Consider the following 16309-nt stretch of genomic DNA (forward strand, 5'->3'; position numbering starts at 1 on the left):
GGCAAAGTATTTCCAGAAATCACTCACTCTGAATAGACCCTTCCACACTTGAAGAACAGCCTCATCACAGCACTGAGTGAAGCATCTCATACTTTGTTTGACAGGGGAGAAAAGTTAGCAATGGAATGACAGCTAGAACATATAGCCACCAAAACTGAAAACTTTCGAAAGAAATGCTTTTTATTTTGAAAGAAAATTCATAAATGCAAAGGGGAAAGCCATAGTTGCTTGAAGAGATCTATTAAGAATAACATGAAAGATTAAATAAACTGCATATAAATGAAACAAGCTAAATTGACATTTTAAAAATATATATTTTCCAAAAGCAGATATAAAACTCATTTTATCATTGTTAGCTAACAATATAAGTACATAGCAAGGATGGCTTAATCCTCTAGTCCAATGTTACATATTTATGAGGCAACTTTTTAAAAATTCAAAAATTCAAGAGAATTAACTGTACATTATGAAAATAATGCTGCTTCCCTGTTTTATCCTTTGCAAACGCCCTGACACAAGTACTTGTGCCCTTCTAGAGGCCTTGGGTATACTTATGCCTCTGAATTTTTGAACTACAGAGGTGGTGGATGGTCAGCAGAACTAAACATTTTGAAAACTAATCATTTTTTGGTTGTTGTATTCAAAGGGGAGGTAGGTCCATGCAACTTCAGTGCTTAAATTCCAAGATGGCATGTGCCTTAGAAATATTTAAACTAATGGTATGACTAGATGTACTTAGATAGATAGGAGGATCTAAATACTTTGTTGAATGATAAAGTTCCAGAATAACTGGAGAAAGCATGATATAGAAACAAAGTATACAATTGGAGAGGCAGAGAAAAAGCAAAACTCTCGCTCACAGACTTAAAGAGCCAAATTTTCAAAGTGGGCTAAAACCAGAGAGTGAAATCCTGGTCCCACTCAAGTCAATAACAAAATTACCATTGACTTCAATGAAGCCAGGACTTCAAAGGCTTTCAACTTGATTCATAGGTATCGCAGATACAAAACTCACAACTGTGTATCTAGTAGGTGAAAAATTAGATGATCCCAACCAGCAAATATCTCTGTGCGCTCTGGCAAATTTATTGGAAATACAATACAAAAAAAGAAAGAAAAAAAAGCATGCCAGAGGCGAATGTAAACTGTGTGAAATCAAAATCTACCTACGTACAGATGGAGCAAATAAACCCACGAGCTACATTTTTCAAAACCAATCTCTCTTCCTCTTTAGGATCCCTCAGGAAATGGACTTCAAACTTCCTCAGATTGTCACAGTACTGCTTATGCCAAAATTACAGGTGAAATTCTGACCACATTGAAATCTATGGCTAAACTTCCATTGACTTCAATTGAGCTAGGATTTTACTCAGAGTTTACATTTACCTGTATTTCTCACTATTATTTATTATATCACATAGTATGTTTGTTTTCCAAATGCATAAAAATAACAAGCACCCTGCCTCACAGAGTTTACAATCTGATTTGGGAATTGGCAGGATGACACAAGGAGAAACAACTTAAACACAAGCCACCATTTCTCACTTTTCATGATGTCATTGGACCTCATCCTTAAATCCTCACTCAGGCAAAAGCAGATTATTACTGATTATCTCCATGTATGAACGCTTTTATTCCAGAATGAGAGTGCTTTATTTCTTTGCATTTTTTCTGGGAGGGAGGAGAAACAGACGGGATTATGCTAATTTGGGATAGAGCACTTTTATTCTGGAATAAAAGCATCCACATATGGAGTTAATCAAGAACAGTTAATCAAGCATAGCTATTTCAGAATAACTTCCAATGTAGACAAGCCCTAAGGAATGCCATATTGCTGCTATTGCTAGCATCTTCTCATCAGGAAACTAAATGCTTAATTTCCGTAAGACCACTCTTTAGCAGAGCCAAATGTACTCAAAGCCTAATTCCACTGAGCTCCCAGTGTGACACTGGCCAAAAGAACTAATGAGATCCTAGGATGCATTAGCAGGGGAACCTCAGATAGGAGTAGAGAGGTTATTTTACTGCTGTATTTGGCACTGGTGTGACTGCTGCGGGAATACTGTGTCCACTTCTGGTGCCCACAATTCAAGAAGGATGCTGATAAACTGGAGAGTTCAGAGAAAAGCCACGAGAATGATTAAAGGATTAGAAAACACGCCTTACAGTAGTAGATTCAAAGAGCTCAACCTATTGATCCTAACAAAGAGAAGGTTAGGGGGTATCTTGATTACAGTCTATAAATATCTACATGGGGAACAAAAAATTAATAATGGTCTTTTCAATCTAGCAGACAATGGTATAACAATCCAATGGCCGGAAGTTGAAGCTAGACGAATTCAGGCTGGAAATCTGGTGTACTTTTTTAATGGTGAGAGTAATTAGCCATTAGGATAATTTACAAAGGGTTATGGTGGATTCTCTCTCTCTCTGTCAATTTTTAAATCAAGTATAGATGTTTTTCTAAAAGATATGTTCTAGGCATTATTTTGGGGAAATTCTATCACCTGTCTCATACAGGAGACCAGAGTAGATCATGGAAGTCCTTTCTGGCCTTGGCATCTACGAATCAAGCCACTGAGCCTTAGTCTAAATTACAGAGTTAGGTCAATGCAAGGCAACTTAGATCAATCTAACTATGTAAGTGTCTACACTAAAACTTCGCTCCTGCTGATTTAAATGCCTTGTTACGCCGACATAATAACTCCGTCTCCACAAGAGGCATAGAGTCAATGTTGATGTAGTTAGGCTGATGCATTGTCAGTGTAGACACTGCATTGCTTACATTGACTGTTACTGGCTTTCAGAAGCCATACAACAATGCCCAACACTCACAGTATAATTGATACAAGTGCTCCTGGTGAGGACACGCTCCGCTGACACAAGGAGCAAAGTGTACACACACACACACAAGTGATGTAATTACTGCAGCGGCTGTATGCTGGTGTAAATTAGGTTGACTTAATTTTGCAGTGTAAACATCTGAAACAGATGTTGTGCAGCATTTAAAAGCAAGGTGTCTGCATATCCATCATAGAGAATGTCTTCAGACAATTACAAACTAACTTTCGATTGCCAAAAAAATATTTCTATTTCTTGAACCTCTTGACGAAGTTTATGAAGATTTTAATAATGACACGATTCAGATGATGCTAAAATAAGAGAGGTTTGGTGGTTGTAACAAAAAGTATTACTGAGCCTTCTTACCCTAGATCTCTTTTCAAAGGATTTATTTATCACATTGTTTAATGATCATGACACTTTTACATTCAGCTAACACAAGAAGAGTTAGTAATTCACAGTTACTAATAGGTGTAAGAAATTGCATGCTTGATAGGATACTTGATTTTAATACCTTGACCTTTTTTGCACCCTGTCCAGTTGCTTTGTGTTGAGGCAGGTTGATTACAGCACTTAACTCTTTAGTGATTTGTGTTTGAGGACAAAGGTTTCATTTGTTGTTTGAGTACTTTCACTATTGAAAAAAAACATTTGTTACTTAGGATGGCTTGGGAAAGCAATAAAAACTATCTAGAATAACGGATAACACTTGTGCCTTGCCTTAGCCAAGATCATAAAATTTTGAACTCAGTTTAACAGAAGCCTTCTACAGAGCATTTTTTAAACACAAAAATAAGAATGGAAAGTAAGTAAGTAAATATACTGAGGTTCTCCATATAATTTATAAAGAAATGATGACAACGTTTTGGAGTACTTATTGAACACTTTGTAGTATCTTAATTTATTCAAGGCACTGAGCAGTTCAAAACTTATACAGACATAGGGCATTTAGATAGTTGGTATCATCAACTTCAGAATCATGAGACATAGACCCACTGGAACTGGTGAAGAAAAAAAATATAACAATAGTAGGCAGGTAGGGTGACAAGTAATAACCTCCTCCACCAGTTAACTGGGACATCCCCAGTGGTAAAATGTTTTTCAGGAATAGCAAAATAATGCTAAGGCCAATCTTGCTGCTCACACTATACTGGCCTTAGCATTATTTTGCTATTCCTGAAAAACATTTTACCACCACTGAGGCACACCCCTGTCCCAGCCCCCCTTACAGCTTCAAAAAATCCTTCACTGCAAACTTAGGTGGCCAGTCACAATTTAACCTGTCCATGTTTATCTGATCTCCAGACAGACTGTCTCTCTTTATAAGTTACCAGAAACCTTTCTCCCAAACTCAAGGGCTCAGCAATCTACTGTTAACGGCGTCTCAAGTTCAACAGCACCTATCACCAAATAATACTGTGCTAGCTGTATCTGAAGTGGCTGTTAACCTTTTCTAAGGGTTTCCATCTCAGATATTTTAAGTTATTAGTTTCATCTCCTTTGCCACAATACTGATGGAAGTCATGGGCTAAGTCCCTATGCATTGTCTTGGAAATGCAGGGATTAGCTTGTAATGGCAATTATCAGTGTTACCATACACTCAGGCCTGGTCTACACTTAAAAAATCAGATTGACCTGTCTATGTCACTCATGAGTGTGAATAATTTTCCAACCTGAGCCCTGTAGGTAGGTAAATCTTAACTCTTGGTATAGACACTCCTAGATTGATAGAAGGATTCTTCCATCAACCTAGTTATCGCCTCCCAAAGTGGGAGATAACCTCCTTTGATGGAAAAATCCCCTCCATCCATGTAGGAAGTGTCCACACTACAGCACTACAGCAGCACAGCTGCAGCGCCATTGTTGCGCTGTGGTAGTGGCTATAGAACAGGAGTATCCTGAGGAGTACCCTTAGAATAGGAGTGCCCTTATTTCTTGCTGCAAGCAGAAATATAATGATAATCAATATCGGTGTTTTTAGTGTCCCAGGAGACACGTTCTGAATCCACACAACAAGAAAACAGAAAACAAACATAACCAGTCTAGGAGTAAACCAACAAATATACCCTAGAATGTTAAAAATTGATATTTCTTAGAAGACACAATACAGCTCTGTGTCATTTAAAGTCGTCTACTTTATATCACCCAGAAATATTCAACTGAGTCAGCCCAAGGACATTTTATCTTCACCACAGCTGTCATTCTTCCTCTCTTCCACAAGTCAGGGAGTTAAAAGAAAATTTATATGGGACCATTTGCTTATTAATTGTGGGGAAAGAAAAGCCAGTTACTCTCTATATACTAGCTTCAGAACAATTCTCTTGTCAGCAACAATGTCACCTGAACTACTAAATATACACTTAGAGTAAACACTCTGTGGACACATCAGACGCCCCCAACAGCTGGCAGCTTTAGGCTTCTCATTTCAAAATAAATTAAACAGTCATCACCTCCACCAGAAAAAAAATTAGCATTAGTAGAGCATGTTTGTACTTTCAGAGGAAATCAGCTTCTGTAGACAAACCTAGCACCATCTTTGATGTTATATGATTCCATGAAGTCATGTAAAAGTCCGAGGACAATACTGAAGGATTTAAGTAATGTGATATCTTTTTCTGTCTGTGTCTTCAGTCTTATGTAATGTTTGCTAAGCTAATTCAGGCACTGACTTTGGAAAAGCTGAATAAGAACATTTATTTGTCAAGATGCACATGCTAAGATTTCCCCACTACTCACCTCATGTAGGGAAGGGGAAAAGAAGGAAGTAAACCCATTTGCACTATTCTTTGATTACATGCTTCCTACTTTAGTTCATGAACACTCATTATCTTTGAGTGTACATAGCAGAATATGTCTTAAGAGTCAATGCCTTCAGATTCAGATGCCTACGTTTGAGCATATTAACTGAGCACTATGCAGTCAATAATAGGGGGGCATTTGAATTGAATTTTAAGATGGGGTTTGATTCAGAGTCATTGGCCAACATTTCTGGGACCTGGATGAACCTTTTGGGCATCTGGAAGCCTGGCTTACCCTGATGGAATGTAAATGTATTTATGTGTGTATTGGCAGTTACCCTTACCAGTGGATTGGGCACTGTTGCCAAAAACATGCAGACACTCATCTCCGAGAGAATATGCGATCAGCTGTGGAATCCACAGACAGCATGATAACCACAATTTTGCCCTTGTTATTACAGCAGCGCCTTCTTTTATTTCACACTGGTATCACATTTCGTTTCAGAGAGTACAGGTATGTCTACACGGCCGGGCGCAGCTTGCCTCCCAACCCAGAAGACAGATATGCACTAGCTCTGCTCTAGCTAGATCATTACACATAGGCGTGTGGACTTTGCAGCACAGGTGGCAGCCCGGTTAACTACCTGAGTAAGGCTCCAGGGAGTCCGGCAGGCTTGTTCCTGGGGAGCTAGTCCATGCTGCCATCTGTGCAGCAACCATCCACACTGCTGTTTTTTGCACGCAAGCTCACAGAATGTGTCTGTCCACTCGGGCCGGAAGACATGATACCAGCTGGAGTGCAGTCATACCCCAAATCATTCATGGTCCATATTTGGAGCCACCCAAGTTGCATGCTGAATTTCTCAGCAGTGTCATAGCAAGGGAGAAAAGGAGTATAGGTCAAACGGTCTGCTTTACCTATTTTGTTTACTAACACATGGTCAGGCAAAGCCTTCAATTTTTAAAGGATCTGTGAAATATTGTGTACGCACACATCCAGCCACAAACACCCTACCTCTTGCACAATATTGTTAGATTGCATTTGTTAAAGTTGTGGTATTTTAAGCTTCTTTTGTTTTCCCCATTTCTTTCTCAGTGCCATAATGCAATCCTCATGGTTTGAGCACCAGACTTCAAATGAGAGCTCTATTCAAAGCATGTACAGACAAAATAAGTGGTTTCCTTAGTAATGGGAACTGTGTGAAAGCCTTTGAAACAGCCCTCTCCCAGTAAGTCCCTCCCCTGCCCAGTTTATTAGTGCACAGATAGGCTCACAGAAAACATCATGCAGCTTGTGAGAATCCCTAAAGTCTGTGATGGCAAAATTAGAGAGGGTGGGGGGATACGTATTGCTTTGCTAATTAAACATATGTCTTTCTTCAAAATACAAGTGTAATATATTTGTGTCCTTTTAAAAAAAATCATTTGCTAGATCTGTGGATTGAAAACCCAAAATTATGTACCATAATTACTAGTCAATTCATTTCAACATTCATTACATTTATATATATTAAACTGTACTTGATCTAATCTAGTATTCTGAGCTAACCATACTCTCAACATGTGCTGCACTCATCCTGCCTGTTCCTTGTTTTGCCTTGTTCATGCCATAACAATTATCCATGAAGTAAGTTTGAGTTTATGCTATTGATAAGGGAAAAATCATTATTTTACTCTTTTTGAGCTTAGAAGTAAAAGTAAATACAATCATAAGGATATCATCTCTACAATATCTAGAATGTGGTCCTGTTTATACAGGTTTCCAAGGCAGCAATATAGCTCCCATAAAGACAGCTGCAAATTGTAAATAATCTACAATTGCTATTATCTCCCTACATAACATTGCAGCGAGAATACTACGATAAAATAGTGTTAGTCTGATTTTAGCCAAAAAAGCTAGGAAAATCACATCTGAAATTCTGTCCTTAGGAGTGACAACCAACACAGACAGGTACACAACAAATAAGCTTAATATTGCAGAGGCAAATGTCCCATAAAAACTCAATCAATACTCCAGAGTAAAGACTGTGACAGAGTTAAATTACATCTACATTTCTGGATTACCTACCAACAAAAAAACAAGTATACACACTTAGTTTATAACTGAGGTGAGAATATCCTAGCATGTCACCTGTTTGCATTCCTGATCTATTCAGAAATTTAACTACATTGCTAAAATCTGGGAAAGATGTGAACCCTCACAACTACGCCCAGAAAATCATCTTCTCCTATTTCATCCAGAACTCAGTGCAAACTCTCATTCCTCTCCCCTACATCAGTAAAAGATCTGTAGCAGATTCCCTTGATGGGTTTCTGCTGGTCCCATTAATCTCCTCCTTCAAAGCTGGTGTACATTGCATTCAAGAGCACATCAACGCTGAATGTGTAGATGATAAAACTCAAAAAAGACACAGGTGAATTCTGCAAAATATCATTCAAATTTGTGTCATGCATAAGTGGGCTTCAGGGGGATGAGAGGAAGGTGTCCTCAAGGCCTGCAGGAGAAGGCGGCTGACCATTTTATTGGGATGAAGTTGGATGGGTCAGCAAACCAGCACAGGGGGAGAAAACTAAGAGGTGGGATAATTATTGGATGCTGGCAGAAGGGAAGATGAAGGAAAGGAGTCTGGAAAATAATTGAGGTCCCTCTGATTTCTCCTTAACCAAACTATCATTTAGGCAAATAGGTTTGAGTCGGTTCTTCTGGTGACCCATCCTTACTTCTCAGGTTATTCAACTAAAAGAACTTTACATCCTCACATTAATTCACCTCATTAATGGTGTGGGAAAAGCAATGGGAAGATACAAGTTACCATCAATAAGATGACTTTCTGATAAATGCCACCTCCTCAAATGGCATATGTCCTCAAAGAGCACAGTTTCATAATGAACCTGAAGAAAAACTTCCTAATCCCCTCTCAAGCCATAGTTCACATCAGAGCATACCTCAAAATGCCACTGGGGGTAATAATTAACCGTACAGAGAAATTCTTGATGATAAGACTCCACCTTGTTTTCTTGTTGCTGCAGGTTTTATCCTTTTGGTGTTTTCACCTGAATCACCAAGGATATACCACAACAGCATCAGGCTGAATCTCAAGGACTTGAGGTTCCTGTCTCTTTTAAAGGCCTCTAAACCTGTCATCACATCCTCATACATTAAAGGGTGGTTGAACTGTCAAACATACTGGCTGAGCCACTGAGAACTGTTTGCTGGGGAACAGTGGTTTCTCTCTGAAGTGACTTAGATCAAAAGAAACATTCCAACCTCCTACTCCCAACACAGGCACCAAAAGGCCAAGAAGATTGAGGCTTTCTCCTTTCCTTGATCAGACCTTCCCTCCACTTTTACTGCTCTGACACAGCTCGTGAGCATGAAAGATATGCAGCACTGCAGTCAGGAGTGTACCAAAGCTAAAGGTGGAGGGTTGATCATCAACTTCTGAATACCCCACGGATAGATGATAGGCAAAATGGCACAGCCACAAATTGATATGGTCTATCTGTGATGAAGAACTCTAGGGTAATGAGAGGGATGAATGGGGCAATGAAGATATGCTTTTTTCAGAAGGATGGAGCATGTGACAATTTACGCCACCTGACAACCTGCCCCTAAGAATATTGAATAGAACAACAAGGCCCTCTCTGGAGGAGAAACCTGGAAAATGGTCTCTATGTCTAGTACATTTCAGCTCTATAATCACTATTATATACTTTGTCAGACTGACAGGCAAACTGATGAAAAGTGAGTGAGTGTGTGTGTGTGTGTGTGTGTGTGTGTAAGAAAAGTCAATTTTGGAGAAGGAAGAGAACTTGCTGGCCTTGTTCTGTTGAATCTAATACAGTATGACTGAGGCTGTTGAGAGAACCTTTACATTCTGGATGGGTCCTATTCCAAATCCAATAATTTTGTCCGAGGAAAAAGCATTCTTGTGTTTTATTTTCAGCTGAACTGCCTTTGTCTCGAGAGAACTAAAATCCTTCAGTGTCCAGTGCTTATAAATTATACATTCATTAATATTATTAATATATTATGAGCCAAACATCTCAGTTATATCCCTGTGAAGTGGTTGAGAAGATCTTTCTGTCTTCAAAGATCTAATGTCAAACACAGCTGAGGCAAAATCAGTTTTAAAGTGTAATAAGGAGTACACTGTGCTTGAAAACATAAGAACCTCTGGTTCTTAAATTCCGATATGTTCTGGCTGCTTTGCACCACTGTAGCTCCTTCTGGATTCCCCTTGAATAAGGGAATTCCAAGGTGACACAGAGAAGCGGTGCAGTCTCTATTCCACTCCCTCTCAGACCCAATTAAGGGACATGTTCTAAGGAAAGGGAATATGGACGGATCCCACACTTAGGGCTGGGGTATTTGGCCATAAATTAAAGTAGCTCTGATATTTTTCCAAGCTGCTCCAGGAACCAGACCAGTTCCAGTGCAGAACACATTCAGACAGATGCCGTCATGTCAACCTTTCAGACAACTTGCCCTGTCTGCGCTCTGTAGACTGCAGTTCTGGCATAACCCAGGAGTTTGCCCTAAGTCTATATTTTGAATTCCAACATATGAAGCACAGTTGACATTTGATTAAGAACTTGAGCACACCTGGAAACATGCAAAACTCCCATGGTTATCAAGTTAAGCAACAGATCATTAACTAAATCCATATTCAACCTCACTTAAGTCACCTTCAGATTTAAACATGTCTTATATGAAATTTAAACATATATGAAATTTGCCCTTATTGTGCTGCTCACTAAGGCCCAGATCTTACAAAGACATATATTTGGGTGGGCTCTTACACCCACATAGAGTCCCGCTGAAGTTAATGAGTCCTTACATGGATGTAAGGGTAAGTCCATAGGGGATCCCTTTTACAGGACTGTGGACTAAATTTCTTGCGTCCTTCTGCTTAATTGCCACCCTTTTAGGATCAGTAACCCTTAGTACTTGCCAAAGAAGGAGTTGGTGGCAACACCCATATTTAGGTTGCCTAACTCTTTCCATATAAAAGATTCTAGCAAGCATTTTTAGAAGCTCTAATACCAGCAACACTTTGAAATTCAGAAAAAGCTTTGGGGCTAGAAACATGGCTTTTTTTTTTTCCTTCACTTAAAAATCTGTTCATGTTTGGCTGAAATATAATATTAAAATATTAAAAATATTAAATTTAATATAAATATTAAAAATCGCCATTCCCCATCCCTCACTTGTGTTCCTCAGGAAAATTTTGCCAAAGTGCCACAGTAATTTGTGAACATTAACATTCTAAGTCTGGGCCCATGCCACCACACAAACAGCAGCACACCCGCTGTACTGGAAACTCCTGTGAGCTGCTGAATCAACTGTAGAGAAAGACTGAGGAGTGGGCCAGGCAAAGCTGTCATTATTCCTCACCACAACCCTCCCTGAATACAGTACTTGGCCCCAGTGGCCACCCTTCCGTCTGGGGCACCCCATATGACAGGAGCGCCTTCAACTCTTGGGGGAGGATGCAGACAGAAAGAGCTGGGCATAGTTTCCCCAACCAGACTCAGCACATAGCCCCAGTGGCCCATTTCCCTCTTCCCCACCAAAGATAACAGGCTTCTCCTGTGGTCAGCTACAGTTAGTTTTGTAGATCAAGCTGTACAGAAGATTCAGGTTTCAAACCCTGCTGGTGATGCATACAGTTGTAAAAAGTAGAATTTATTTCTATCTTTTTCCTTTAAACAACTAACCACCTAGAAAATTACATACATAACCTACATTAAAAGAATGTTGCTTAGATTGCAAAAGCACTCAAAAGTTATGAAATGTCAGATTTACAGTTGCCCATGCAACCTCAGTTCAACCCCCTTGTGTGTCTGCATTATTCTGCATTTCTTACACAATCACAAACTATGTTTTCCACAGAACCGCTGCCTCATGCAGTTCACAAGTTGGATGCAAAAGGAGGCAGAATCAAGGTTGCATGGAAACCTTAAATCTGGCATTTCCTAACTTTCAAGTGTTTGACTTTGCAATCTAAAAAACAGTCTTTTAACATATTTTTTTAGTATGTAATTTCCATTAAGCTTTCTAAGCACTTCTGCTTATCTCTTCAACACAGTTCTGTGTGCATTCAGAGAGCTAATTTCCAAATAATGGCAGTAATAAAAGTTCTGTCACCATCAACTCTCTTAACAACTGTAAACATACAACACATTAATAGTCTAGTAAAGTGGTTCTCAACCTTTTCCATACTATGACCATGTGTTACAACAACAAAAAATTTTCAACCTCCCTCCCTCACTATAGAGAAGAGTGATTACAACTCCCAGATTAATTACCCTTGTTCTACTGCATCAAACTAACTCTCCATTTCAACCAATAATTATTGGGTTTGTTCTGATGTCTCACTCATCTAGTATGCAAAACCCAGTGAAAACAAACTCCATTTTAGTGTTTGCACATCTTATTTTCTCCCCCACTCTGCCCCTCAACTCACAGTCTGACGAAAAAAATTGCAGAGTGAAAGCTAATAAACTATATATAAATCTGGTGAAATAAATTACGTTGCTATTTTAAAACTACCAAACATGTTGGTGAAATCAGCAGGAAAAGAGCTTCTAATGAACCTTAATCATCATAATTGTATCAGTTATAAAAAGTAGTTTACGTTGCAAGCATTTTGAAAACATCTTTAAAAAAATCTTTGGTATTAGCTGAAATGAAAATTAAATTATTTCTCTTCTTTGATATAATTAAAAGTATATTCTTATATAAATATCAGTTAAATTGTAGTTTCATATACATGTCAATCAAGGAGGTATTTTAATTACATATCAAAACTTACTTTCCTTATGCAAGTGCACTCTAATCGATTTAATTATTTAGCCCTCCAATTATATAGCCCGTATCAATCAACCAAAATGAAACACTTATGTAGTAAAAATATAATCTGAATTTCATACGTCAAATCATTGCATCAATTTTTGCATGATTCTTACACACTATATGTTACTTAGAAAACTGAAGTGTACAGCTCCTTAGTATTCTTGAATGATTCATTGAAATTGTGTGCGCACACACGTGCATGTATATAAAAGTAAGAAGACACCTGCACATACCTTTAAACAACTTGTAAAAGATGTTTTCATCATTAAAAAAAAATTCAGCATTGACATATTTTTGAAAAATCAAGATGTGTGTGTCATTATATCTACTACTAATGTAAGTATCAGCAAGGAATGTGTGGGTTTTGCACCTATTTGCTCTTAACGTGTTATTCCAAAGTGACTTTTATTCCAAGTATTTAGCACTATTTTTAAATCACATGTTATAAAATAAGCAACTTTATAAAGCATAAAACCAATTCCTCAGGGAATTAATAAAGCCTATAATTTAAGATTCAATGTGATACTTAGTGCTCACAAAACAATAACTATTATTTTAATACTACTGTGGCATTTTGTTGCTGTTTCATTTAGGAAACAAATATTGATCCTTCATGCAATTAGACATGACTGTCAATCTTTCTTCAAACAAAGCTGAAGAAAATGAAATGAAAACCACATTTCATTTTATTCCACTAGAGGGTGGCCTGTCTCAGTCAGGGTTATAGTAGAAGATTTATGCAAGATTTATCCTTTCTAGTTTTGACCTGTTGATAAACAGGTCTTTATATTCCACTATTCTTTGTCCCCCGTTACAAAGTCATTTCTTTACATGATACAGTATTTGTAATGAGGAGGTTTTTTTCTAAACAAGATCCACCTAATTGTTGTTGTTTGGGAAATAAAGTGGTAATAAATTTTCAGAAAACAAACATTTTCTGAACTGTTCTGTAACCTCAGAAGCCTGCACAGATGCATACTATAGTTTGCCTGCCTTTTGTTTACAGAGATACAGACAAACACAGTGTCTGTGCCTCTGCAATAGTCCCCAAAGTACTAAAGAAAATATTATAAGGAGGAAAAAAAAGAAAATGCTGTGCAGTCAATTGCTTCACTTTACTAAATGGCCATACAATAACCAGTGAACTGGACAGGAGGGGGAAAAAAAACCCAATGATTTTTTTAAACAAATCTGTTCATTTTATTAATACTACATTTTACATGTGTAAAATTGATTTTTAGCCAACCAATGCACATAAAAAACTTTAATATTCTATCTTTAAAAAAGGGGGAAAGAGAGATTGGTAAATCATCTATACTGTCCAAAATTAAAACAGCAAAAGATACAGGAAAAAGAAAATGCTTTACCAAATGACTTCAATCTGTACGTGGTGTCTTTTGAACTAAAGCAACCTGGATAGAAGTTTAGTGATCTCTGATCAGTTGCTTTGAGCATAGATACCCTCCTTCTGTCTCTTAAAGATTAAATTAAATATCCTACATTGTCCCACAAAAATATGAAAGCACTGCTCCATACCCTTCCCGAATCAGAAGAGATACCCAGAAACATATAAAGACTTGTTCCCTTTATTCGTACCCTAAGCAGCAATGTCATATAACAGACAGGATTTTTCAGCCAACCAGACTGGAGCAGCTGCGAGTGCTACATCTTGGCACTCTGAAGCTATTGGCTCCTCTCTGGGGAGTGGAGGATGTTCAGTTATTAATGACCGCTGAGCAGGCAGCACCATGTCAGTGTGACAACTGATCGGGTGAACGATGCAGCTCTAACCACCATGGAAACAAGGAGAAATAAGAAGAGCTAGCAGGCATCTTTCTCTTCACTGGATTGTGAGCCTCAGCCAGCCAGCAACAGAGCTCTGGCAAACGTAAGGGATCTCAGCTGGCAGCACAGAGATTCTCTCTTTTTGTAGGATATCTATAGATAAATGTATCCTATACTATATATACATGCAACTCTTCACACCCTGGCATTAACACAAGTATGTGGTTACCTGCACTAAGGAATCCAAATATACAGATGCAGAAGTCCTCCAGCACTGAAACTACTCTTGCAGGGTAAGTTTGTTTATATATATATAATGTGATGTGTTCTACAGTTTATATTTTCATTTACACAATCACTGCTTTCTTGTTTTCTTCAACTTGTTCTATTAGACTCTTTCCAAATTTTAGTTTACGTTCAGAATACAAATGCAACCACCTTTTGGCTCACAGATGATCTAAATGTGTTTGCAGGTCTCTGAGATGTGTGCATTTGCTAGCTTGAAAGAACATCAAAGGATTTAAAAAAACAAAACAAAACATTTTCCCCAGTCCTTGCAACGCAAAATCAAATTACACAATTGCCCTGTGTTTTGAAACCAATAAAACAAGATACAGGACAGCTATTCTTTCCTCTCTCTCCAATGGTTGGATTAAGGCAAATGCCATTGTCTGTCAGGACCTAAAGCCACTGAGCACCAAAGCTGAATGAGCATATCACAAACAGTTATTGAATTTCTGCCAGGTTACATCTTAGGGATTGTGGCAAATGACTTCCCCTAAAAAAATATCCCTTTTTAACAGTCAGAAGGGACAGTGTGAAGCTCTGATTGCTACTGTAGCTGGAACTGACACATACTAGGTAAAAAGAATAACATTAAGCAAAAGAGTTCTAATTTTCTTTGGTAATTAACAAGACCACAGCAGGCTGGCTCTAAAGTACATTTTTCATTTGAGAAGAGTGTTGTTCAAATCAATTGCTATATTTCCCCTAGCCTGTTTTTCTACAAGAAGGCTTTTCAGTTTATTTGTAAGAAAATGTCTTTGTTTTCATATGTCTAGTTTTTGCCCAGCGTTGCTGATCAGAATGAGAAGAGCCTCGCACAGGGGATGTTTGGGGAGGGGGGAGAGAGACAGGGAGAGGAACAGGCGGGGGAATAAGAGCGAAAAAATTCTCTATATAATCAATATGAAATATCATGCTTGCTTTGATGTTGCTTAGTATGTGTACTTGTGTGTCATACCTTTCACCCAATATAAGCAAAGCCTTTAGTGTAACTCCCTTAAGATGAAAACATGTTCAGTAAAGTCCATCAGCATACATGGATCAGTGACTTAGGCAGCTGTGAAAGCTAGGTTAAGAGATTTTACTTCATAGCCATGCAAAGGGGAGGTTGGCTGTCTAATGTATGCTTCCAAAGCTTTCTACATAGCTTTTCTGTTTTATGGAATAACATGTAAGTATTAAAGCAGTTCACCCCGTTCACCCTACAAAAACACCAACAGGAATCTGCTCCTCTGTAGCAACGTAATTATTTGCTTGTACAATTGCAACTTCAGAGTTATTGTTTGTTTCTCAAATTACAGTGAAGACAAACATGAAAAGACAGTCAACTGCTGCATACCTGTCACCTTCTCATAAATATATCAGAAAAGGGGTAGTGTAACAATATGTACGGGAAGATGTCAATTAATTCAGATGACCCTTGTAAATGATGACAGTAAAGCAGCTCTGACAATATGCCACAGCATTTTATTTTTCCTCTGGAAAATATACGAGCTTAATAAAAGGTTTCTTTTCAGAGTGCAAAATGAAAGGTACTGAAGCATAGCTCCTGTTATGGGCAAACTTGCTTTATGAATGGAAGACTGTTTAGAACATATACAGGTTTATCATACAACATAACTTCTCCTTTTATTACTTAAATCTACCTTTTCAGCCATACTGCATGGGGTTTTTTAGTTGTTTAAAGGAGAACTGCAACCCTGTGTTTTATACTGGTACAATATGTGGCAGTGCAATGAGGAAAGAACTCGTATTGTTTCTTCTTGTTACATGGAGAGCACTATTGCATGAAAACTTTTTT

At 38.1% G+C, this 16309-nt stretch overlaps 2 protein-coding genes across 4 annotated transcripts in view; one reads left to right on the plus strand and one right to left on the minus strand.

Moving 5' to 3' along the window:
• Positions 1 to 16309, minus strand: part of IMMP2L (inner mitochondrial membrane peptidase subunit 2) — an 811025-nt gene that overhangs the window by 330080 nt on the left and 464636 nt on the right. The window lies entirely within an intron of this gene.
• Positions 14103 to 16309, plus strand: part of LRRN3 (leucine rich repeat neuronal 3) — a 48171-nt gene continuing 45964 nt past the window's right edge. For both annotated transcript variants that reach the window (XM_074942239.1, XM_074942236.1), the window contains exon 1: positions 14103 to 14516. The gene's annotated coding sequence lies outside the window, so the exon portion shown is untranslated. The remainder of the gene's footprint in view (positions 14517 to 16309) is intronic.

Source organism: Natator depressus, chromosome 1 (genome assembly GCF_965152275.1).
Source record: "Natator depressus isolate rNatDep1 chromosome 1, rNatDep2.hap1, whole genome shotgun sequence".
Taxonomy (NCBI): Eukaryota; Metazoa; Chordata; order Testudines; family Cheloniidae; genus Natator; species Natator depressus.